The following is a 27,532-nucleotide window of genomic DNA, read 5'->3' as shown; positions in this document are numbered from 1 at the left end:
GAGACAGGGGGTGCACCCAGTAGGGGGGAGCCCTCCTATCTCCTGGCCTCCTCGAGGCTCTTCGGACGTGAACTCCAAGTCTCCCGGATCATATTCTTCCCAAAAATCATGCTCCCGAAGGTTTCATTCCTTTTGGACTCCGTTTGATATTCCTTTTCTTCGAAATACTGAAACAGGCAATAAAACAACAATATGGGATGGGCCTCCGGTTAATAGATTAGTCCCAAAATTAATATAAAAATGTATAATAAAGCCCGTAATCATTCAAAACAGATAATAAAATAGCATGAAGGTCTTCAGCCACCCACACTCTGCTTGCTGGCCGCCCACCACCTTTGGCTTCATGTTGAAGGTCTTCAACAATAGGCCGAAGTGGGGCGGAATACAGAGGAAATCCTCGACCACGACGATGAACACCGAGATATTGAGGATGAAGTTGGGGGCGAGATTGTGAAAGTCGAGCCCGTAGTAAAACATGAGCCCACGGGCGAATAGGTAAAGGGAAAAACCCAGTCCGCGGAGGAAATGAGGAAGGAACAAACCCTCTTGTTGGTGTCAAAACCGGCGGATCTCGGGTAGGGGGTCCCGAACTGTGCGTCTAGGCGGATGGTAACAGGAGACAAGGGACACGATGTTTTACCCAGGTTCGGGCCCTCTTGATGGAGGTAAAACCCTACGTCCTGCTTGATTGATATTGATATTGTGGATGTTTACAAGAGTGGATCTACCACGAGATCAAGGAGGCTAAACCCTAGAAGCTAGCCTATGGTATGATTGTAATGGTTGTTATTGCGTCCTACGGACTAGAGCCATCCGGTTTATATAGACACCGGAGAGGGCTAGGGTTACATAGAGTCGGTTACAATGGTAGGAGATCTACGTATCCGTATCGCCAAGCTTGCCTTCCACGCCAAGGAAAGTCCCATCCGGACACAGGACGAAGTCTTCAATCTTGTATCTTCATAGTCTTGGAGTCCGGTCGATGATGATAGTCCGGCCGATGATAGTTCGGCTGATGATGGTAGTCCGGCTATCCGGACACCCCCTAATCCATGACTCCCTCAGTAGCCCCTGAACCAGGCTTCAATGATGATAAGTATGGCGCGTATATTGCTTGGCATTGCAAGGCGGGTTCCTCCTCCGAATGATAGAAGATTGTGAACACCAGGATAGTGTCCGGATCTGCAAAATAAATTCCACATTCCACCGTAGAGAGAATAATACATACACAAGTTCAATCTGCTGACATTTTTTGCGGCATGACGTCACGCCACTACCAAGCCATTACTTGAATCGTTTTTTACTCTACCACCTCAGCGCATTTAGCGAAGCGGTTTCCTTGGCACGTCTTGTCGAAGCAGAGATCGTGTCCCCCCTTAATCCAGGATTCTCATCAATACGGACGTGGGTAACCCAACCGTGCCCGTTGCCACGCCCTCTCTATCGAAGGCGAGTCCCAAACGGTCACGGAGACGGCTCTTGGTATTCTCCCTCTTTATAATGGGACCAAGGCTCGTTTCTTTTCTTCAATCCTCCATCGAATCCTCTCCCCGCTCCAAGTTCCAGCACCTAGAGCTCCAGATTCAAGCGCTTAGGACCTTCAACAATGTCCGGTTCCGACCTCCAGGGCCGGTGGATGCCCTCCTCCGTCACGGAGGAGGACGTGCTAAAGCTGCGGGAGGCCAAGTACCTGACTTATGAGATTTCGCACAGGTTGCCTGCCGATGGGCAGGCCATCCCCACCCCCCGAGCCCGGCGAGTATGTCGTTTTTGTATCCCACCTCCGTCGGGGTTTAGGCTTCCCGATGGATCCTTTTGTGAGAGGGCTCATGTTTTACTATGGGTTGGAATTCCACGATTTGGCTCCGGAGTCCATCCTCCATATTTCCGCATTTATTGTCATCTGCGAAGCCTTCCTCCGCGTCACCCCTCACTTCGGCCTGTGGCTGAAGACCTTCAATGTGGCACCCAAGATGATCGGGGGGCGTCAAGCGGAGTGTGGCAGGGTGGCCATAAGTAGGAGGGCCGATGCCCCGTGGCCCGCTGGCTCCTTCCAAGAGGAGCTCGGCCCGTGGCAGCAAGAGTGGTTCTATATTACCGTTCCGAGGGGCCGCAGACAAAAGCCGCCGCCCTTATTCCGCCCGGGACCTCCACGACGGTTGATGTCGTGGATCAACCAAGGGCTCAACTGGGGGCCGTCAAAGGATGTGCCCCTACTGCAGGGCTGGATTCGAGATCTCCAAACGAGGGAGGTTGATATGGTGGTGGTAATGCAGGTTATGCTGATTAGGCGTCTCCCGCCCTGCAAACGCCGCCCTCTCCGGCTGTGGGAGTTCAATCCGGAGGGCCCACCGATTCTTCAACACTTCATGGGTATGACACCCCTGGAGATGTACAAATTATTCTTCGGATCGCAAGAGGGTCGTCCGGAATTGACCAAGGATGCTGGCCTAAGCTGCAATCGCCTGGATACTCAAGTAAGTAGTTCCAAGTCCGGACATACCGTTTGTTTGCCTTTCGATGATTCACCTTATGACCAACTTCCTTCTAAACAGGAGTGGATAGCGGAAGCAAAATTGATATGGTGTTCGGACCCCCTCCCCGAGACCGCGCCGGATTCCGTGCTGGTCCGGATGCTTGAGGTTGCGCCTCTAGAGGAAGGCGAAGGGGAAAGCAGGAAAGCTACTGCCTCGCCTAAGGAGGCTCTTGAAAGAGGGGGGATCGAGAATCCCTCCCTCCAAGGGGAGAAGAGGACTGCCTCCGAGGACCCGGGGGCAAAAGCCCCTAAACGGGGGAAGAAATCTTCGCCAGAGGGCCCTGCGTCCGGGGAGGCCCCGGCCACAATCTCCCTTAAAGAATCAGCCCTCCAACGAGCCGTAAGTAGAAATAAAGGAGTTTTATAATAAGGAACATCCCTATTTGTGCTTCTGAGGATAACTAAAGTTTTTACCTTGTAGTTCGGATCTCCGCCCTTCGCAAATGAGCTCGTCTTCGGGGGACCTTCGTCCGGAGATGATGGAGAGCGAGACGCCTCCGTCCGGGGCGCCGTCGAATAGGGCGGACGAGCCTGAAGTGTCATCACGGAGGGACCCCCTGGTTTGGCAAAGCCGGATAGTTCGGCGCCAACTGGTGTACGGCTGAAGGATCTGCTTGAGAAGGCGTCTATCTCAGAAGATCACCACGCATTGATGAGCATGGTGATTGAAAGGATTTCATCCGCCGAAGGTGGGTTGCATAATGCCGTCAGGAGTTTGCTGGCGGGGTTTGAGGTACGTAAAAATGACACACCTTTTAACAGTTTTGCATATAGAATGCGCCCTGTATAGATAGTAGCCCCTGAGACTCGGTAGGTTGTCAAAATCGACAGCGTGCCGAGGATCAAAATCGCAGGTTTAAATTTCCGCCATGCCGATGCAGGTGGCGGGTCGTCCGGGGGCCAGCCAGACTGATGGAGTTGCTGAACTAAAGCGGCAACTCGCTATTGCGGATGCGGACATCACGCTGGTCAACAGGCGACTTGATGAGTCGCAAGGTAAGTGTTTCTGTGCGGTCACTTGGTAAGGGTGCCGAAGCCAGCTCCTTACAACGCGTGTGTGAAATGCAGATAGTGCCGCTGCTGTGGAGAGCCTTCGGACCGAACTTGCTCAAGCCAAGGAGCAGGCCAGAAGGAGTAATGCGGCGGCCTCTAGGGCGGCCGAGGAGTTAGCGGCCGAAAGGGTCGCACACTGCCGGAGTAGGGAAGAGATGGCCGAAATGGCCGTGAAGTTAAAAGATGCTACCGACCGCAATGAGGATCTTGGGAAGGAGCGCCTAGCGGGGCAAGAAGACCTGGGGAAGGCCACCGCCGAAGCCAAGGATGCCCGCTCTGCAATGGGGGCTATAAAGGAAGAGCTGCGCCAGGCCGGAGATATTGTAGCTGGCAAGCCTTTTCTGCTGCGCCGAAGGTTTACGGATCCAAAGTATGCTCAGCTAGGCCAAATGTGGGGTCCAGAGGACCCTTATATGGACTTAGCAGCGTGTGCGGCGGAAGCCGTTGTGCATTTTCGAAGCCAGAAGGATCACAAGACGGAAGAGCTATTTTGGTCTCAATTCCATAGTCCGGAGTGTTCACTTCCGCTGACCAACCGTTTGGCCGAGTGGGCTGAGCTGAATAGGTTGTCCGGGCTTGCTATGACGGATATAGTGACCCATGTCTGGCCGGATAGGCCCGAGCCGAAGAGTTACTTTGGCTTATTGCAGCAATTTCTTGGAGCGGTGCCACATATCAAGGCGATGAAGCGGTCGGCCTGCATAGAGGGTGCGCGGATGGCACTCGCCCGTGTGAAGACACATTGGATAGAGATGGATGCCACCGCTGTTGCGACCCCGGGTTCGGACGATAACCGGTTACCCGCCGAGCACTATTTTGGCAAAGTGCTGCGTGGTGCTCGTGTAATAGAGTCGTAGTGCTCAAAAAATGTTACGTTCGAATGAATGTTTTTATGATGTAAAACAATATTTATGATGTAAGCGCCTTTTATACTTGTGCGTTCAAGTAATAGAATATCTCCTATGCGGCCGTTCATGTATACGTGTGTATAACCTGAAAGATGGCAGTCGTCGGCTTCAGCCCCCACGCACAAGGTGCGGGGGTGTTCGCAAAAAATAGCGTGTTTTCACACTTAATCCAACGTCTCGGTCCTGCAAACGAGGCAACCGGACTATAATGCTTTATCACTTTCACTTAGCCATGGAGTTCGAGGGTGGGGCTACGACATAGCCCCTGGGGGCACCGCGCTCTCCGAATTTGGGGCGCGTATGTGCCTGACCGGGAAATGGCCCTTCATCAAAGCGGAGGAATTCTAAACATTCCCATGGTCGATCGAGTGGTTGACCAGTCTCTCGCTGTATCATGATAGTCAGTTTTCAGCTTTCTCTACTGAGGTGCTCGCCCAGCCGAACTGGGGCACAATCGTAGTAGTTCTCCTGGTGCCGCGTTAGCCGATGATACGGAACGTAAGGCAGCAAAACACAGGAGCCGGGCAAACCCAACATTTGACCAAAGACATGATTCGGAGCTGATGCATATAAGGCCTAACTCGAGACGCTGAACACTCCCGAAGGTGTTCGGTCTTTACAATAGCGGGCAAAACAATGCCCTAAGCCCCTTGTGTCCAGGTACGGGCAAGTTCTTCTGGCACGGCAGATGCCAAAACGCCAGTCTCCACTCTGGTTATAATGAGAAACCAGGGGATTATAGCAACAAGAGACAGTAAGAAAGGTTTACGTAGGGTCTTAGTCTGAAAAGAGTCCTTGCAATGGGTCCCTACTGCACGTCTGCGCCTGTGTCTCCGTTGTGCCGTATCCTGGACGGGTGTGCACGCTGTTCATCTGTAAAAAGAGAGGAACTTAGTTTGAAAAGAAATCATGCGAGAAAGTGCATAAAAATTGAAATATAGATTAATAAAGCTGAGCCTATGCTAGCTCATTATGGCTTATATGTACAAACCCTTGTGAAGGGGTGTGTGGCTAGGTAGCCCCTAGCTTATTTATTCCGGACTCGTCCAGCTGTGTCCGGGGTCTCAGGCGACCTTTTAATGAAATGATGCCACGTGGACCGGGCATTTTAAGCGTAAGAGACGCGTAATGTGGTATTGCATTGAAGCGGACGAAAGCTTCCCGTCCTAGTGATGCTTGATAGCTACTTTTAAATGGGGCGACATGAAAGGTTAGCTTTTCTCGTCGGAAGCTGTCAGGTGACCCGAACACAACTTCTAGTAATAATGAAACTGTGCACCTGGCGTAAGGGCCTGGCGCCACTCCTTTGAAGGAAGTGCGGCTATGCCGAATTGTAGTAGGGTCTATCCCAACTTGCGGATTGTGTCCGGATATAGCAGGTTTAAGTCATTGCCGCCGTCCATCAAAACCTGCGTGAATTGCAGTCCGTCTATTATGGGATCCAATATCAGGGCAGTCTATCCTGCGTTCCGAATACTTCTGGACTAATCCAGATGGTCGAAAGTGATTGGTTTTGACATCCAATCTCGATGTTCCGCTGGGGTGGACCTTGCGACACTTGTCTTAGCGAGTGCCGTGTTGGTTTTCCGTACTATCACATGAAGTGAGTTTACTGTTTTGACTTCTTGTGGGAAAGTCTTTTGACTTCCGGTGTTCTGCTGGTGGGGTTCGTCATCGTCCTCGCTTGGCGCATCGAGCCCCTTGTGTCCGGCGTTGAGTCTGCCGGACTGTTTAAAAACCCAACAATTTCGGTTGGTATGGTTTGCAGGCCTTCCGGAGGTACTGTGGATTTGACATATCCGATCTAAAATTTTGTTTAAATTTGATAGCTCATCGCTATTGTCCTTAAGAGGCAGTGTTTTATTGTTTGGCCGCGAGCTTTTGGATCCGGCGTTGACCGTCGTGCCCTTTGGGCTTTTTTCTTTATTCCGGCGCTGATCTTTCCTGCGCCGTGATTTTCTGTTTCCATCTCTGATTTTGGATGTACTCGGGTCGCTGGTGCTGCATCTTGCTAGCCAGCTGTCTTCTCCTACGCAAAAGCGCGTCATGAGGCTTGTTAGCGCGGCCATTGTTCTTGGCTTCTCTTTGCCGAGGTGTCTGGCGAGCCATTCGTCTCGGATATTGTGTTTAAAAGCTGCTAAGGCTTCCGCGTCCGGACAGTCGACTATTTGGTTCTTTTTGGTAAGGAACCTGTTCCAGAATTTGCGCGCTGACTCTCCGGGCTGTTGGGTTATATGACTCAGATCGTCTGCATCCGGAGGGCGGACATAAGTCCCTTGAAAATTTGCTCTAAACGCGTCCTCAAGCTCTTCCCAACTTCCAACAGTGTTTTCTGGGAGGCTTTTGAGCCAATGCCGAGCTGGCCCTTTGAGCTTGAGGGGTAGGTATTTTATGGCGTGGAGATCATCTCCTCTAGCCATGTGTATGTGTAGTATGTAATCTTCTATCCAGACTCCTGGGTCTGTTGTGCCGTCGTATGCCTCTATGTTTATGGGTTTGAACCCTGCTGGAAATTCATGATCCAGCACCTCATCGGTAAAACATAGCGGGTGTGCGGCGCCCCTGTATTTGGGTGTGCCGCTGTCTTCGAACACTTGTCGTGTTGTGTTACTTCCTGAGGCCCTCCTTTTTGGCCCGTAGATGGACCTAGTTGGGCCATCCGTTTTCCCAGGATCATTCGTCGGCTTGTGTGCGGCGCCGCTTGTCGCTTTTGGCCTGTCATCTGGCCGTCTATCCGGCCAGGCGGCCTCTTTATTTTTTGACTGTGAGGGCTCTATGGCTTCCTCGTCAAATTCTGGCAGCAGCTTGCGCTTCGGGTAGCTCTTTGTTTGATGGCCATTGCCATATTTGTCTGCGGTCTTGAGTATTTTGCTCCACTTCATTCTGAGTATGTCTTCCGCTATTTTGAGCTTCCATTTTTCCTTCTTCAAACTTCTTGCAGTGGCGACGAGTCTTTTGTGAAGGTTCTTATGCTCCGGTGGTGTGTCCGGACTGTTGATTGCTCCGTGAAGGGGTTGATTATCCGGTTCGTCCTGTTCGGATGGTTGCTTGGTTGTATGTTTGTCGTCCGCTGGTTTGCCCTGCTCTATCACTGGGTCGTTAGGAATGCTGCTTTGATCGAGGCGGGACTTAGGGCGGCGTCTACGTTGCCGTTTTGGTTGTTTATCGGCGGGATTATCCTCTGCCGCGTCCCGTTGTTCCTCGTTATCGCTTCCCTTTGGGGTGTCCACCATATGTATATCATGTGACGAGGTGGCCTTCCAGTGCCCTGTAGGCGTTGGTTCTTGATCGTCTCCGGCATCGTCGTCCATACAGTTGATGTCTTCGGAGGCATAGTTTAGCACGTCGGTTAGATTGTCGACGGTGGCTACGAAGTGGGTGGTGGGTGGGCTCTGAATTTCTTCGTCGTCCGTGTCCCAACCATCCTGGCCGTAGTTTGGCCAGGGCTCTCCGGATAGCGAGAGATGCTTCAGCGAATTTAAGATATCGCCGAAGGGTGGGTGCTAAAAGATGTCCGCAGCGGTGAATTCCATGATCGGCGCCCAATCGGATTCGACTGGAAGGGGCGCAGGAGGTTCAGAGTCCGGCACCTCGGAGTCATGAGCTTTATGCGGGACAAGGTAAGTGTTCGGCTCCATCGCCGTAGAAGTTGCAGCTCCCGAGGCGGTGTCCAGCCATCCGTCCTCGATCTAAGCGATCGGCTCCGGACTATTGGTCGGAGCGGATTCGTGTGCGGCCTCCAAGGTGCTGTCCGGCGGCAGAGTTAGGTCATGCCCATCGTGACAGCACGGCATGCTCGGCTGTGGCTCAGATCCATCAAAGATCAAGTCCCCGCGGATATCGGCCGTGAAGTTTAGGCTTCCAAACCTGACCTGACGGCCAGGGGCGTAGCTTTCGATCTACTCCAGATGGCCAAGTGAGTTGCCCCGCAGTGCGAAGCCACCGAATACGAAGATCTGTCCGGGGAGAAAAGTCTCACCCAGGACTGCATCGTTGTCGATTGAAGAGGCCATCAAGCCTATCGGTGACGACACAGAGGAACACTCAACGAAAGCACCAATGTCGGTGTCAAAACCGGCGGATCTTGGGTAGGGGGTCCCGAACTGTGCGTCTAGGCGGATGGTAACAGGAGACAAGGGACACGATGTTTTACCCAGGTTCGGGCCCTCTTGATGGAGGTAAAACCCTACGTCCTGCTTGATTGATATTGATATTGTGGATGTTTACAAGAGTGGATCTACCACAAGATCAAGGATGCTAAACCCTAGAAGCTAGCCTATGGTATGATTGTAATGGTTGTTATTGTGTCCTACGGACTAGAGCCATCCGGTTTATATAGACACCGGAGAGGGCTAGGGTTACATAGAGTCGGTTACAATGGTAGGAGATCTACGTATCCGTATCGCCAAGCTTGCCTTCCACGCCAAGGAAAGTCCCATCCGGACACGGGACGAAGTCTTCAATCTTGTATCTTCATAGTCTTGGAGTCAGGTCGATGATGATAGTCCGGCCGATGATAGTTCAGCTGATGATGGTAGTCTGGCTATCCGGACACCCCCTAATCCATGACTCCCTCACCTCTCTTCAGGTTTCGGAGTGGGGATGATCTGCCCCTCAGCTAGAAGCCTGTGCGCAATGTTTGCGGCCAGGTATCTGGCCTCCCGTAGCTTTGTTATGTCCTCCTCCGTGGGTAAAGCAGAAAACCCAGTCCGCAGAGGAAATGAGGAAGGAACACAACCCTCTCTTCAGGTTTCGGAGTGGGGATGATCTGCCCCTCAGCTAGAAGCCTGTGCGCAATGTTTGCGGCCAGGTATCTGGCCTCCCGTAGCTTTGTTATGTCCTCCTCCGTGACGGAGGAGGCTATCCACTTGCCTCCTACTCCGGACATGCTTGAATTTGTGGAGAAAGTCAGGGCTTGGGCGCTAGAGCTCGAGCGTGCAAGAATGGATGAGCAGAGGGAGAAGAGGGCGTGGGTGAAACGGAGGGATCCTTATATCTTTATAGAGGCGGTAGAAACTATGCGCCTCCCCACTCGCCCTATATATTCGCTTATTCCCCAAGTGCCACATCGACGGCGCGGTTGGGTTACCCACACTCGTATTGATGAGAAACCCGTGATAAGGGGGCACGATCTCTGCTTCGACAAGATGTGGCAATAAAACCGCCTTGCAATACGTGCAGTAGCAGGCTGGGAAAAACCGGTTCGAATGATGACCGGGCCACGGCATGATGCCACGCTAGGAAAAGTTGTCAGCAGATTAGATTCGTGAGAAATTATGCTCTCTACGGTTGTATGTGGAATTTATTTTGTAGAGCCGGACACGATTCATGTGTTTGAAATTTACCTTGGATTATTCGGAGATGGAACCCGCCTGGCAATGCCGAAGACAATCTGCGCGCCGGACTCATCGTCATTGAAGCCTGGTTCAGGGGCTATCGAGGGAGTCCTGGATTAGGGGGTACTCAGACAGTCGGACTATATACTTTGGCCGGACTGTTGGACTATGAAGATACAAGATTGAAGACTTTGTCCCGTGTCCGGATGGACTCTTCTTGGCGTGGAAGGCAAGCTTGGCAATTCGGATATGTAGATCTCCTTCTCTGTAACCGACTCTGTGTAACCCTAGCCCCCTCCGGTGTCTATATAAACCGTAGGGTTTAGTCCGTAGGACAACAACAATCATAATCATAGGCTAGCTTCTAGGGTTTAGCCTCTATGATCTTGTGGTAGATCAACTCTTGTAATACTCACATCATCAAGATCAATCAAGCTGGAAGTAGGGTATTACCTCCATCGAGAGGGCCCGAGCCTGGGTAAACATCGTGTCCCCAGCCTCCTATTAGCATTAGCCTTAGACACACAGTTCGGGACCCCCTACCTGAGATCCACCAATTTTGACACCGATAGCGGGGTCCATGCACCCGTCCTCGGATGGCACGATCTGCTCCAGATTAAGGGCTGGGGCAGCCGCAGGTGCGATATCCCGAACTCCAACCAATGGCAGATCTAGGTCATGCACGTCATGACTGGTCGGCGCTCCTGATGTAGGCTCGAACCCGTCGAAGATCAAGTCTCCGCGGATGTCGATGGTGTAGTTCAAGTTTCCAAACCTAACCTGATGGCCAGGGGCGTAGCTGTCGATCTGCTCCAGATGGCCAAGCGAGTTAGCCCGCAGTGCGAAGCCGCCGAATACAAAGATTTGTCCGGGGAGGAAAACCTCACCCTGGACTGCATCGTTGCTGATGATTGAAGGAGCCATCAAGCCTTATCGTGATGACAAAGTGGAACTCTCAATGAAAGCACCAATGTCGGTGTCAAAACCGGCGGATCTCGGGTAGGGGGTCCCGAACTGTGCGTCTAAGGCTAATGGTAACAGGAGGCGGGGGACACGATGTTTACCCAGGTTCGGGCCCTCTCGATGGAGGTAATACCCTACTTCTTGCTTGATTGATCTTGATTATATGAGTATTACAAGAGTTCATCTACCACGAGATCGTAGAGGCTAAACCCGAGAAGCTAGCCTATGATTATGATTGTTCTTGTCCTACGGACTAAACCCTCCGATTTATATAGACACCGGAGGGGGCAAGGGTTACACAGAGTCGGTTACAGAGAAGGAGATCTACATATCTGAATTGCCAAGCTTGTCTTGCACGCCAAGGAGAGTCCCATCCGGACAGGGGACGAAGTCTTCAATCGTGTATCCTCCTAGTCCAACAGTCCGGCCAAAGTATATAGTCTGGCTGTCCGAGGACCCCCTAATCCAGGACTCCCTCAGTCGTGCCCTGGTCCCTTGTGGAGGCTGTGGTCCTCCATTTGCGTTGATTCCACCTCCCAAAAATCACTTATATTCCAAAATAATTCTCCGTAAATTTTTATTGCACTTGGACTTCGTTTGATATGGATATTCTACGAAACAAAAAACATGCAACAAATAGGAACTGGCACTGGGCAATGGATCAATATGTTAGTCTCAAAAAAATAAAAAATGTTGCCAAAAGTATATAAAAGTTACATAATATTGGAATGCAACTATAAAAAAATTATAGATACGACGGAGAAGTATCATGTTCGTTTAGGTAGAAATGGATGAAAGGTCGGCCTAACGCACTGACCCAAATGGACGAGCATCCTATTTTTGTCCGCACACGACCCATTTCAGGCCCAAATAGTTGGGAAACATAATAGAAAATAAAAAACGTCCTACGATCACCCAGGAAAAATATGAAGATCCTCAAACGATTTGGATCACGATCATTACCGACTCCGAGTAGCAGCGAAAGTAGACGACTTGGTGTAGATGTACTTGGAGCCCCTCGAACTGTAGATGAGCGTTCCCACGAACCACCCACGAACAATCCCTCGAACGGATGACTAAAAGCACAACCTCTCTACTTGGTTGCAAGCGTACGGTCTTCATGATCCAGCGGTGCTTTGCCGTCCAGAGCTAATCGTCGCCGAAGATTTAGAGGGAGGAGATTAGAACTACACTGGGCTTTTATTTATGAGGATTAGAGAACTAGGTCTAGCTCTAATTAGATCAACTAGGGTACACTAGAACTGGAACTAGAGGAACTAGAGGAGGCTCCAAAACCTGTATCAATTCTGGCCAAAAACTCGATTATATATAGGTTGGAGGGGAGTGATAACCCACAAGTATATGGGATCACAACAGTTTTCGAGGGTAGAGTATTCAACCCAAATTTCTTGATTCGACACAAGGGGAGCCAAAGAATATTCGCGAGTATTAGCAGTTGAGTTGTCAATTCAACCACACTAGAAAGGCTTAATATTTGCAACAAAGTTTTCAGTAGCAAAGTAGTACGGAAGTAACGGTAACGGTGACAAAAGTAATAGTAGCAATTTTGTGTTTGATGATATTCATCATATAGCAGTCATAACCTAGGGTGACATAGAACTATCTCCAATTCATCAATACAATGTAGGCATGTATTCCGTATATAGTCATACATGCTTATGGAAAATAACTTGCATGTCATCTTTTGTACTACCGTCCCATGGCAGCGGAGTCCTAATGGAAACTAAGGGATATTATGGCCTCCTTTTAATAGAGAACCGGAACAAAGCATTAGCACTTAGTGAATACATGAACTCCTCAAGCTACGGTAATCACCGGAAAGAATCCCAATTATTGTCACCTTGGGGTATGCGGATCATAACTCATAATAGGTGTCACAACTTGCAATATAGGATGAAGAATACAAATATATTCATGAAAACATAATAGGCTCAGATCTTAAATCATGGCACTCGAGCCCTCATGACAAGCATTAAGCATAGCAAAGTCATAGCAGCATCAATCTCAGAACATAGTGCATACTAGGGATCAAACCCTAAAAAAGTAACTCAATTACATGATAAATCTCATCCAACCCATCACCGTCCAACAAGACTATGATGGAATTACTCACTCCCGGTAGTGAGCATCATGGAATTGGTGATGGAGGAAGGTTGGTGATGATGATAGCGACGGATTCCACCCTCCGGAGCCCCGAACGGACTCCAGATCAGCCCTCCCGATGAAGAACAGGAGGTGGCAGCAGTTCCATATCATAAAATGTGATGGATCCTTCTCTTAGATTTTTTTCATGAATAGGTATATATGGAGTTGGAATTAGGGTTGCCGGAGCTCCAGGGGACCCACAAGCCTGGGGGTGCGCCCCCTTGCCTTGTGGCCCATGGGTGGCCCCACTCTGGTATCTTTTTTTGCTAGTATTTTTTATATATTCTAGACATGTTCTCCGTAAATTTTCATGTCTATCTGAGAACTTTTATTTCTACACAGAAATAACACCATGCCAATTTTGCTAAACCAGCGTTAGTCCGGGTTAGTTCCATTCAAATCATGCAAATTAGAGTCCAAAACAAGGGCAAAAGAGTTTGGAAGAGTAGATACGATGGAGACGTATCAGGGACAAGGAGGGCGCCACAAGGAGGGAAGGAATCATCCCTCCTTGTCCGACCAAGAGGAGGGGGATTCCCTCACCAATTCGGCCTCCCCTCCATCCTTTCCATGCAAAGGGAGGCGCCACCCCTATTGGCCCCTTGTGGCCCAATTCTCTTTCCACTATTTGGCCTTTTAAGGCCCTTTGATATTAAATTAAATATAAAAAGCCTCCAGACAACTACTAGAGCCTTTTATTATCAATTTAACATCACCAGAAACATTTTCCACCTATATATTATTTATCGGTAATACGCGGTATTTCCCGATAAACTCTGAAACCCTTCAGGTGACCCTGAAACGCTTCCAGTTCCTCTTGGAACTATTCTGAATATTAGTGAAATAATTCCACAAATAAATCCTCAATCCTCTCATGCTGCTAATACTCAGCACTTCATAATTACCTTAAGCTTGTGACACTATGGGTTCAGTAAATCATAGATATGAACAAAACTCCTTCGTTCAATGACCGATAGCGGAACCGTGGACGTCCATATCGATCCCTATGAATACATGAATGATATTCGAGTGAACCTTTGGTGATGATGTGATGTTCCTTTTGCTTCACAGTACTTTACAAAACCCGAGGTGAGATGTGTTGGTATCCTCTTGAGTCATACACATGCTCACTATATCGGTCTCCTCGTCGCCGGTTTTGTTCTTCTTTCTCATTGACATGTTCCGGCATCCCCATGACGTAGGCACCCTGGCCAGACGATTAAGGATGACGTCACACCAAGAGGGCCCTAAGAATATATCTCCATTGTCGGAGGGGCAAATTCTACTCTTGAGCTATCTAGTCCATTGTCAAACTTTGCGATGAACCTGTAAGTTGCCGTTATGATCACCTAGTTATAGGTGACGTTTCAGCAACCCCAAAGTACATCGTACGATAAGAAGTGACTACGCTGCTCTCATGGTTTAAGGAATTAAAATTCAAGCTAACACTCCATATTATAAGAATTAACTTGTGACGATATCATCTCAAATTATAACAAACAAGTTTTGGTCGATTCAATATGTCTGTTCTTCTAGCCATACTCTCAATGTTGTTTTAGGACTATCGTCACACTTAACAATATCCTAAGATACGGAAAACGTGATCACCAACAACACTTGAGGTAGTCTTAGAGGCGAGACAAGGAATCTTATTTTGACCATTTATCATTTTGCACGTGCAATTGAGTTTTCCACTGAATCGCATATTCCAGGATCATAGCAGTTATAGCATAAAATATAAACTCTTAATTATGAAGACAAAAATATAATAATACAATATTATTGCCTCTAGGGCATATTTCCAACACAAATTTGGGCTGAGTTTGCGTCGGCGCGGATGCGTGTGATGCCCGCACTTGTCCTTCCCCCTGGCCCGCCACTCAGTGGCAAATGCAACCCCATTTCCCTCCATTTCCCAAAAACCTCCCAGCTGCCCGCTCTCCCAGCCGCTTGCCATGGACGACTAGCCGAACCCTGACACTGCCGCGACCTCACCTCGACCGTCTACAAGCCCCGCGTCGTCCACAAAAAGGCGGTGTTGTCCAAGAAGTTGACGAAGGTGACGGTGTCCTGGACTAGGGGGTACTCACCATGTCGTCTCCCGACCGGGTGGATCGGTCGAGGACCCCCATGGCGGTTCACTAATGGGCCACTTCGAGCAGCCCAGGACGCATACAAGGAAGACTCCACAGGACTTGGCGCCCAAGCCGAGGACTGTCCTAAAACCCTAGGCCTCTGGTGTACTATATAAACCAAGGCTAGGCTAGTCAATAAAGGATCTCATATTCATTAGAATAATCTCGTGGTAGATACATGTACTATGTACTATACCCCATATGAATAGAATCAAAAAGCAGGACATAGGGTATTATCTCTTCAGAGAGCCCGAACCTAGGTAAAATCATGTGTACATGTCACTATCATTCCAAGACGCCTAGCCTAGGACCCCCACTATGAGATATGCCATATTTGACATGAACAATGGTGCCTTCATTGAGAGCCGGCTGGTAGTCACTTCGGTGCGATTGGAATTTAGATCATCTCCGGCGTGATCTATGCATCGGAATCGAGCTTGATTGTCGGTGTCGGCATCCTGTTCGTCGGTTCAACTGGTCACCTCGGCTGGACCGAGGACTACACTCAACCTCAAATCGTCATGTTCGGACGGGGGCCTTCATCAACATCAACTCTAATCTCTATCAAGATCATGGAGGAATCATCCATGGAGCTCAGGGGCGCAACATCAACATTGCCCTTGGGTAACCATGCTGTTCTTCTGGACAACGAACTAGTATCCGCAATCACCACATCCTCGAACGTTGCTTTGATGATTGCTTCAGTGGAATTGTGCGGAATTGAGTCTTCAACAACCCTGTAAAATTCCATCCCATTCCGATGGAGGAATCTCTGGCAATCTCCGATATATCGGAGCCCTGTCAAATCTAGACGAGAATCTGGACGAGTTTAGGGTGAGAAGTTCAGCATCCTGCTCGGAAATCCTTTGGAAGATCCAATCGTTGATCGGACGCGGAAGTCCTATACCTACCACCCCACAAAAGTTCAGCTCGATCCGACCGTTCAAACACCGGGAAACCTCCGATGAGCGCATTGATTTTCCGATCTATTTCCTGGCGAAAAAGGATCTGACCCGAATTCATCTTTTTTATGAACGGGATTTTGGGCATCCTTTTTGAAGGAATTTTAACTAGGGTATTGTGTTTTTCTCTCAAGCACGTGCCCACTCATTTAAAAGTCTTTTCCAAGGTAATCCTCACAGTTGTGTCGACATCAAACTAGACCGACATCGTTGCTCCACGGCTGCCGACCCGCACTAGACAGGTCGTCACTTAATCGAACCAAGCTCAACCATATCGGATCATCATCTCGACAAGCAGAACAAGAGTTCGGCATCGCAAAGGCTAAATCATCACCAACATCGTCACCCCCCAGATTATACAGAGCAAGCACACCGGCACCACTACACGGTCACTTCATCAAGCCAACATCGACCACAGCACAAGATCCGACCTGTGTCGGCATCGCCGCGCTATTGCTTCTTCAAGCCGATGTCCACCATGCAGACCTCCTTCGACACCTCGGCTGGTATGGGGGCTGCAACATCAACTTACTAACGTCCTCTGTCACCTCGACTAGACCGAGGGCTTTGCCATCTCTTCATCAACCTACTTTGGGGACTTCGGTGTCACTAGTTAGCCAGCTTCATCACCTCGATTGGACTAGGTACTTCGCCTCACCATGTAAACCGTGCTACATCTCCAGTTCATCAAGCCAAGCTCTTTGTTCGGGCACATCGGGACCGGCTTGGGGGCTGGGACCTCGATCCGCCGCAAGCTCAGCCAACATCATCTACCAGCTTCATCACATTAGCAGGACTGGGGGCTTCACCTCGCCACATCAACCATGCTACATCATCACTTCATCAAGACGAGCTCCTCGCTCGGTCACCTCGGGCTTAGGGGCTGAGACTTCGGCCAGGCTGAGGACAACGTCTCCGTCCCGCCACAAGTCCAGACCTCTCCATCAACACCGAGCACATTAACCAGCTAACTTGTTTTCATGCTCAACTTTTTCAATTGTTAAATTTTTATTCGGTTCGACCAAACATTATATTTTTGTTAAACAAAAAACTATGTTTGTTAAAGACACTTCTTTTACCCAAGTTAACTGGGTCTCTTAAAGTTGTTTGAGCCATTTTATAATAACTTTTTTCTAAGTAGTTGCAAGGTCTTTTTTCTATCACTCCTTTCTCGACTCGAGTGTGTGGTCAATAGCCGGATAGCCTGGTTGCTCTCTAAAACCACTCGAGTTTAGTTCGCTAAACTGGCCTGAGAAGCACTCCACCTTCGGGATTGGGGGTTTAAGACGAAGGCTGACCTACATGAAGTCTAGCTAACGGATATGTCATGATAAAGCATGACAGAAACACAAATTTATCTTGAAGACCAATTTTGGATTGGCAGCAAAAAACTTGATTTAGTTTAGACGTAAAAATTTTGTGGGAGTTTTTTGGTTCTTTGAGCTTATGGCACTTTTAACCTATTTGTGTGTCTCTAGCATAGGTCTCGCCGTACAATACTGGACTCCTTTAAAGCATCGACAATTTCAACGGAGGGATGCAACTAGCGCCGAATCCACCAAGGTACCCCATGGACTCATCGGCAAAGCGTTCTCGGACATTGCTTTATATGCATCGGTTTCGAATTGTATCTTCGGTAAATAGTTGGGTTTCCCAGCTCCTGTGCTTGCCTCCTACGTTTCGCTTTTTTGGCTAGGTGTGTAAAGGGAGAACAACTGATAGGGATTGTGCTTCCAGCTCAAATGGTTAAGCACCTCAGTGGGGAAAGCTGAAAATTGACTGTCGCAATGAGCGTAAACTGGTCAGCGATCCAATGACTGTGTCAAACTATAGATGGATAGAATTCACCCCGTGTTAGACAGTGAGCCTTCTATAAAACTAGCTGAAGTGTTAATGGCTTGACTTCAGCTAACGCCAAACACTATTCGAGGGCTCGTAACTAGCCTCCCCAACTTAAAGCTCCTATGACTAAGTGAAAGATATAAAGCCTGCATATCTGATTGCCTCCTTTTTGCTAACACAGCCGCCTCTCGGCACTGAGACGTCGACTAAGGGTTGTCTTGCTAGTAGGGAAACACCTTGAGTAGCATCTACAAAGGGGTAGAAGCCGACGATGGGCCACTTTCAGATTATAAATAGTCGAAACGGAGAAGTTACCTTCCATAATCATCATTATAAATCCATAAATATGCATCAATTTGACTTCAGATTTAGCCCAAGCTGGGTTGCCTGGCTCCTGTGTTTACACCCTACATTCCCGATTGTTCGGCTAGGGGGTAAAGAGAGCACCTTTGTGATTGTTACTTCCGGGTTATCCGGGTTAGTACCTCGGACTGGGTGAAGCCTAAAGCTAGCCATCTTAAGAATATAATTGGTCGGCAATGCCGGAAGTGAAAAGTTAGGTTCATTAAAGACCACGGAGTTCGGGAACTTTCCCCAAACTAAATCCTCAATATTTTCCTCCCACATTGATCGGAGGTGAGGTTTCATGATCATGGTCAACATGACAGCCTAGGAAAAGGAACTTATAAATGAACTTTTTTTTCCAGAAGATGTTTGTTACGTTAAAAAGTAATATAACATATCTCTCTGCATAACTTTGTTTATAAAACCATATGGCCGGATTGCCTTGTTTGCCGTAAATCTTCGCCTTCGTAAAGGCTTTCTAAAGTGGGATAAACACTCCCCAGCTACTGGACGAGGAGGTTGAAGTCGATGGTCGGTCAACAAAGTTTTGTACAATGCGGATACGAGCATTAATGATCTAAAATACTTGGATACATAGAATCATTACATATAAATTGAGAGTAAGTCCATTTACTCCAGCCCATCTTTCAAAGAGTCAAGGGCAAAATAACACTGGGACAACCGAGCAGCTGGCATAATGCCCTCATAATTCCCTATTGGCATTGATTTCCTATATATAAAGCCCCTTGGGGCCGACCTTGGCGACCCATCTTTCGCTAGCCGTAACTCCTTTAAGAGATCTTTATTCTCTTTATGAGATGTTTGTGTTAAACACAACAAAATTTTCTGTTAAACAGATATCGCTCCTTAATTCGGCCACCTGCTACTTCTTGAGCTTGCGTTGGTTTTTCCCTTGAAAAGTAAATGGTGATGCAACACATTAGAGATAAGTATTTCCCTCAGTTAAGAAAAAAGGTATCAATCCAGTAGGAGAAATGTGCAAGTCCCCAATAGATGCACCTACACAAACAATCAAACACTTGCACCGAACGCGATAAAGGGGTTGTCAATCTGATGTAGGGTAGAACTCTAGATGCCCGATCTTTCACGATTGGAGGGGATCCTATGAAGAACACTAAGAACACGAGGAGAAATCATGAGGGGAAACACGAGAGAATCAATCAAACCAACAAGATTTGGTCACACAGATGCTAGATCCTAGAAACACAAAGAGTAATACGCGATTCAAAGTCAACAAAGGATGATACAAAAGGTCTTATCCGTGAGGAGGTCTTGATGGGTCTTCCCATGATGGGGTCTTGAATCCGCTTGGGGGATCTTCTCCGAAGAGGTCATGAACTCCGTTGGAGAAGTAACCAAGTGGATGAGCAAAGCTCTATATCAAATATGAGCTAAACCAATGCTAACCCTAACTAGGAGGAGGAGGAGGAGGTCTATTTATAGTCTAGGTGCAAAAGGGGTCGAAATGAAAGGGTACATGGGCCTCAGGCCCGAAGCTGCGCACACACATGTAGTGGACGTCCGGTCTCTACCAGTCGTCCTGTCGCTCATGGAGGTCCGGGCGTCCAGTAGGGATCGTACTTCCACTAATTATGTTTTTTGAAAGTGGTACCGGATGTCTGGAGATGGCCGGTCATCCGGTTGTCCAGTCTCTTCGAATTTCCGCTGAAACGCTTCTGGTGTGGAACTGCCAGCCGTCCAGTGGGGGATGAACGTCCGCTTGCTGGGAAGTGTTGTCGAACATCCAGTCCTGGGCGAACGTCCGCTCGATGTAGCTTTCTTAGGATGGGACTTGGGTCGGCAGGGCATTCAGGCGCCGGACGTTCGGTCCTGGTCGGACGTCCACTAGCTGGAGCGTCGGGCACCGGATGTCCGGTCCTGGGCGGACGTCCGCTCGTTGGAGCTTATTCAGTAGTTCTTCTTCTTGTCCTTCATACTCTGTGTCCTCGCCGTCTTTTCCATTGGATGTAGCTGCTCCGTTGCCTTCCTCCAAGTACCTGATCATACATAGTGTTTCCGCTTGAGGTAGTAGTCATGCCTCGTGTAGAAAGTGGGAGTTCGGAGAGGAGCGAGTTCACCTCAACTTTGATAGCCTTTGCTCGAGCTCATGTCATGGGTCCAAGTGGTGTCGTGGGAGATGTAGATACGTCCATGGGGATGATCGTGGGATGCTACGCATCATCTCCCCCCCCCCCTTGGGAAAGATCCGACCTTGGATCGAAAGCTTCATCACCATGGTATGGCGAGAGGTCTTTGACATTGAAGATGTCGCTCACACTGTACTTGTTGCTTGGGAGGTTGATCTTGTAAGCGTTGTTGTTGAAGCATGCTAGAACCTCGGAGGGTCCACCGGCTAGGGGTAGAACTTTGTACTTGCGTTCATCGGGGAAGCGTTCCTTGCGAAGGTGTTGTCGGTATCAAAACCGGCGGGTCCCGGGGAGGGGGTCCCGAACTGTGCGTCTAAGGCTAATGGTAATAGGAGACTGGGGACACGATGTTTACCCAGGTTCGGGCCCTCTCGATGGAGGTAATACCCTACTTCCTGCTTGATTGATCTTGATGATATGAGTATTACAAGAGTTGATCTACCACGAGATCGTAGAGGCTAAACCCTAGAAGCTAGCCTATGATTATGATTGTCTTGCCCTACGGGCTAAAACACTCCGATTTATATAGACACCGGAGAGGGCTAGGGTTACACAGAGTCGGTTACAGAGAAGGAGATCTATCATTCGGATCGCCAAGCTTGCCTTCCACGCAAAGGAGAGTCCCATCCGGACACGGGACGGAGTCTTCAATCTTGTATCTTCATAGTCCAACAGTACGACCAAAGTATATAGTCCGGCTGCCCGGATACCCCCTTATCCAGGACTCCCTCAGTAGCCCCTGAACCAGGCTTCAATGACGATGAGTTTGGCACGCAGATTGTCTTCGACATTGCAAGGCGGGTTCCATCTCCGAATACTCCAAAGTAATGTTTGAACACTTAAATTGTGTCCGGTCTCTGCAAGATAAATTTCACATACCACCGTAGTGAGAATAATATATCACAAATCTAATCCGCTGACAACTATTCGAAACGTGACATCACGCCATGGTCCGACTTTTTTTGAACCTCTTTTCACAACCAGCTACCGCACATATTGCGAGGCGGTTTCTTTGGCACGTCTTGTCAAAGCAGAGATCGTGTGCCCTTATCATGGGATCTTCATCAATACGGGTATGGGTAACCCAACCAGCGCCATTAACCGAGGCGCTTGGAATTTCGAGAGGCTAGTGGGGAGGCGCACATTCTATACCGCCTTTATAAAGGGATAAGGATCTCCCGTTTTCACCCACACCTTCTTCCTCCTTTGCTCATCCATTCTCACATTCTCGAGCCCCAGCGCCCATGTTCTCACCATCTCCGTAGGACCGCAGCATGTCTGGAGCGGGAGGCAAGTGGATGGCCTCCTCCGTCATAGAGGAGGACATTACCAAGCTTCGGGCGGCCGAATACCTGGCCGAAAACATCACGCACAAGCTTCCGGCGGAGGGACAGATCACCCCCACCCCAAAGTCTCGGGAGAGAGTAGTATTTCTCCCTCATTTCGTCCGCAGACTAGGATTTCCACTTCACCCATTTGTCCGCGGGCTCATGTATTACTACAGGCTAGATTTTCACGATCTAGCCCCAAATTTCATCCTCAACATCTTGGCGTTCATCGTCGTGTGCGAGGCCTTCCGCCGCATCAAGCCCCACTTCGGTCTGTGGCTGCAAACCATCTGCGTAAAGCCAAAGATCGTGAGCGGCCAACAAGCGTAGTGCGGAGGCGCCATGGTGGGCAGAATGCCCAACATTACATGGCTTGATGGCTCCTTTATGGAGACCGTGAAAGGGTGGCAATCAGGGTGGTTCTACATCAATGAGCCGCGCGACACCAACTGGGTGGCGCCCCCCAAGTTCCGATCCGGAATCCCAATGCGGCTCACCTCTTGGGAAAAGAAGGGCCTGGCCTAGGGCGAACCTGTGAAGCTGTCCGGACTCGAGACCTGTATTAAAAGTATGAGAGACAAGAAGATCAAGCTTGTCAACATGGTCCAGGTCATACTCGTCCGCCGGATTCTCCCGTGTGAAAGACGGGCATTCAATATGTGGGAGTTCGATCCGGCCGAACACCAGATGCTGCATGAGCTTTTCGACAGGATGCCTAAGGACGTCTAGAAGGTGCTGTTCAAGACCGGCGAAGTTCCTCCTCCCATTTCCGAGGACTGCGGGCTTAGCGCAAAGCGCCTCGCCAATCCGGTAAGTCCTCTAACCATCAAAAGATGTACCTGTCCCAGCATATCCGTGGGAGGATTTTAAGTCACCATGCTGACAAAACAGGATTACGTGAAGACGACGGAGCAGATTGACTGTCCCGCTCCGCTGCCCAGAGATCCAGCGACCGCACTCCTAAAGGAGATGCTGGCTCCGGCGCCTTACAAGGTGCCGGAGAAGAAGGCCGAAAAGAAGGCCACGGGGACTAGGAAGGGTCTCAGGCGCGAGGTCACACCGGACGCCTCGCCCGAAGACGATGAGGCGCACTCCTCCCATGAAGGGGGGGGAGAAAAAGAAGAAGAAGAAGAAGAAGGCCGCCTCATCCAGGGAGGCCGAAGGGTCCAAGAAGGCGGCTGCGGGGACCAGAAAAGGTCTCCGGCGCAGGGCCGTGATTGACTCGTCATCCGAGGATGACGAGGCAGATTCCTCCCTTGGAGATGGGGGGAAACATGAAGAAATGCCCCCTCCCCACACTGGGGACGAGAAGAAAAGGAAGGCCGCCTCGCAGGGGGAGGCCAGGACGCCGAAGAAGGGGAAGGCGTCCCTTCCAGATAACTCCACCTCTGCCGCCTATAGCAAAGAGGAGTGGCTGCCCAGGCGCAAGCCCCGGGCGAAGTCGTAAGTATTCGCACCCCGTAATAATTCACGTGCGACTTTAACTTCATAGTTCGTAATAACGCCGAACACATATGTGCAGTCTGGCTGGGTCCAATCTCGGGGTATCCTCTTCGGAAAGGTCCCTGAGCGAGTCGGAGATGAATTCACTCCCGAGAGCCACCTCCCCACGACATGCAGATGACACTGAGGTGTTGTCCCAAAGGATACCAGAGCAGGGGGTGACGGTCCCGGAGACGCCCCAAGGCAAAATCCCAGATGCCGGGCACGTGGGGGGTAAGACCCCCATGGATTATGCTTACGGGAGCCACAGCAAGTCTGGATCCCGGCCGGTTACTGCGCCGGAGCCTCCAAAGGCTCCGATTCCAGTAGGCTGCCCCTCATGAAGGAGGGTGAGCCGGCCGTGCTAATGATTTCCGCCCAGCCGTAGGCATCGGATAAGTTATTAGAAGTGCTTCGAGGCGCTTCCATCAACGATGAGCACCGTACTCTTATGAGTACGGTGAGTGAGAAGGTTCGGTCCGCCCAGAGCGGATTGACCGAAGCCTACACCAGCCTACTAATGGGCTTTGATGAGAGTAATGAAAAAGTGTGAGAAAATATCACCCAATACACAGTAGGCCATGATACTCTGTTTGGTGTTCGGAAAGAAAAGCCAAACGGAGGGTCAACTAAAAAACCACAGGAATCTGATAGTACTTGTCTATGTTAACAAGCAGGCATTGCTGTTGGCTGCCGCTACGCGCAGAGCTGAGGTTGCCGGACTCAAGCGCGACCTGGGGCAGGCCGAAGAAGAGCTCAGCCTCGTGAAGAGCAGCTCGAGGAGAAAAAAGGTAAGTGAAACCCCGTCCGTGTGTCGTATAGAGGAGAAAAATTGGGGATGCTTAACAAAAAGCATCATGATTTTTAATAGGGGCCACGACCGAAGTGGCGGCCCTGAAGAGAGCGTTGTCCGAGGCTGAAGCCAAGGCGGCTATGGAGCGCACCGAGCACGAAAAGGAAGATGCTCGGGTGGGAGAGGTACAACAAGAGCTCCAGGAGCTCGTGAAGAAGTTCGAGTCTTCGGAGCATGACTTCAAGACGCAGGAGTCTGAGCTTGCGAAGGCCCTCCAGAGCGCGACAGACGCCAAGGCCGAAGCCCAAAAGTCCCTCCAGGAAATCCAGGCGGCCAAAAAGATAGCGGAGGGTAAGGCATTCTTTATGCAAAGCAAGCATGTGGAGGAGTCATTTCTTTTACTTACACGAATTCAGAGCTCTCCAGGGGCATTCGCAGATCTGCCACGCAGCATTTCGGATGCCACGGAGTTCTATCGTGCTGAAGAGGGGAGCTCGACGGAGAAGCTGTTCTGGTCCCAATATACCGGAGCCGAACACCCAATGCCTCTAAGTGACCTACTGAAGCAATTGGTTGAACTCCACAGGGCGGCCTAACTGGCCATGAAGGATCTCATAGTCCGGATGTGTCCTGGCGAGCCCCTGTCCGATAGTTATTTTGGCCTTATAAAGCGGATGGTGCATGCCTGTCCCTGTCTTGAAGTTATCAAGCAGTCCGTCTGTATTGAGGGTGACCGACGGGCCTTTGCCCGCGCGAAGATGCATTGGGCCAAACTGGATGCCGAGAAGCTCGTGAAGGATGGACCCCTGGAGGGTAAGGAGCATCGCTACCCCGAAAAATATTATGATGGCGTATGAAAGGCGCTCGGCTTGTGGCCAATGAATGTGCCAAGAACATAATCTTTGAGTGAATGCACTCATGTTGTCTTTGTAATATGAATACTAGTTTGTTTTGCGCTATATACCGCTTTGTTGATTTAAAATATTACCTTCTGTGCGGCCATTTATAAAATCCTGAAAGTAGGCCAGTCGTCGGCTTCCACCCCCATGTGGGGTGTTCGTGGAAAACCCAAACACTCTTTATCCAAATTTTTGGTCCTTTAAGGAGGTGTTCAGCGCATCGAACAAGGCAATCAGACTATGCGGCCTTATAACTCTCACTTGGCCATAGAAGTCTATAATTTTAAATTTCGGCGAAGCCCCTAGTATTCGGAAGGACGAACTGGGGCGCTATGCACGCCTAAATCGGACAAGGCCGATTCCTCACCTTAAGCAAAAAAAATCATTAGGGATTTTAGTACCTCTCGAACAGCGACCAACTCTCGCCGCATCATGACGGTCAGTTTTCGGCTTTCTCTACTGAGGTGCTTGTCTGGAAGAACCGGGACAAAATCGCAGTAGTTCTCCCTGCGCTACCTTAGCCGATGTAATGGAACATAAGGTACCAAAACAAGGGAGCCGGACTAACCCAACTATTGACCCAAGACATGATTCGGAGCTGATGTATGTAATGCTATAAGTTCGGGGTGCCGCACTGTCGAAAGTGTTTGGAATTTTCTTGCCATGTTATGAGACTCAAAAATAAAAAAGCCCCTGGCAACTGGTCGTACCAAAGTGTACAGGTGTAGTATTAAATAAATATCCCAGGGAAAATATGAAGATATTAGTAAGAAGCTGACGCTGTATACTATTTCCCATTGTTATCTGGATAATACGTCTAGGCGTATGTGTACAAGTAATGCATTAAGAGAAAACCAATAGGACTATTTGACATGTCCTATCCAAGGGCAGGCTGCGTGCAGGTATATAAAACAGGTATAACGATCATTAACAGAGACCACCTGGGTATTCCCTTGTGTGCAAAGCCTCTTGCCTCCTTTTTGTTCCCTCCTGTGGTGAGTCCGATGATTCGGCTCTCTGAAGGGGCTGCCCGAACATGGGGTCCTGAAAGAAAGGAAGAAAAAGGGGTATGCGGGCCTCATGGCGGCTGAGCCGCACTATAGGCTGCATAGTCATCTCGTCTCCACCCGCGCCCATGGTATTTTAAGTGCGTTATTATGTACGCGTGGCACGAATTCCGCCTGAATGGGGCTGGGGCAGAGGACGGATTGCTAATCGAGCTCTTGGCGTGCCTGACAATCCTATTGGAGGGTGCTCCAGACTCGCTTGATAGTGTTCGGGGTTGTCGTTGCCGAATTGGTTGTTTGTCGAAGGAGGCTGCTTTGTACTTCTGCCGTGAGGGCCGCAGTGTGCTCTTCTGTACGGAGGGAGCGATTTGTGTTTCCATTGACTATTATAACCCCGCGAGGTCCTGGCATCTTGAGCTTAAGGTATGCATAGTGAGGCACCGCATTGAATCGAGCAAACACGGTTCGTCCAAGTAGCGCATGATAGCCACTACCGAAAGGGACGATATCGAAGATTAACTCCTCGCTTCGGAAGTTATCCGGAGATCCAAAGACCACTTCCAGTGTTATTGAGCCCGTACAGTGGGCCTCTACCCCTGGAATTACACCCTTGAAGGTGGTTTTGGTGGGTTTGATCCGTGATGGATCGATGCCCATTTTGCGCACTGTGTCCTGATAAAGCAGGTTCAGGCTGCTGCCACCATCCATGAGGACTCGCGTGAGGTGGAATCCGTCAATGATTGGGTCAAGGACCAATGCGGCTGAACCGCCGTGACGGATGCTGGTAGGATGGTCCCTACGATCGAATGTGATCGGGCAGGATGACCATGGGTTGAATTTTGGGGCGACGGGCTCCAGCACATAGACGTCCCGCAGTGCATGCTTTTATTCCCTCTTGGGAATGTGGGTGGCATAGATCATGTTTACCATTTTCACCTGGGGGTGGTGGGGAATTTCTTCTGTCCCCCAGTGTTCGGACGTCGGGGCTCCTCGTCATCATCGCTGTGCATCCCCTTGTCTTTGTTTTCGGCATTCAACTTGCCGGCCTGTTTGAACACCCAACAGTCTCTGTTAGTGTGATTCGCTGGTTTGTTGGGGGTGCCGTGAATCTGGCACGAGCGGTTGAGTATGCGGTCCAGACTGGACGGTCCCGGATTGTTTCTTTTGAATGGCTTTTTCCGCTGACCGGATTTTGAGTTGCTGAATCCGGCATTAACTGCCGTGTCTTCAGCGTTGTCACCATTATTCCGACGCTTATGTCTATTGCGCCATGGCTTTTCGTTACTGTTGCGGACATTTGAAGTGCTGGAGTTTCTTGGCGTGGTGCTACTATGAGCCAGCCAGCTGTCCTCGCTCATGCAAAAATGGGTCACGAGTGTCGTGAGGGCTACCATGGACTTCGGTTTTTCTTGGCCGAGGTGTCGGGCGAGCCACTCGTCGCGGATATTATGCTTAAAGGCCGCTAGGGCCTCGGCATCCGGACAGTCGACAATTTGGTTCTTCTTAGTTAAGAACCGAGTCAAGAATTTCCTGGCTGACTCTCCGGGCTGTTGGGTAATGTGATTAAGTCATCAGCATCCGGTGGTTGCATGTAAGTGCCTTGGAAGTT

This window comes from Triticum aestivum, chromosome 3B, assembly GCF_018294505.1.
Source record: "Triticum aestivum cultivar Chinese Spring chromosome 3B, IWGSC CS RefSeq v2.1, whole genome shotgun sequence".
NCBI classification, from domain to species: Eukaryota; Viridiplantae; Streptophyta; class Magnoliopsida; order Poales; family Poaceae; genus Triticum; species Triticum aestivum.
Note: the sequence above shows the minus strand (reverse complement) of the source record.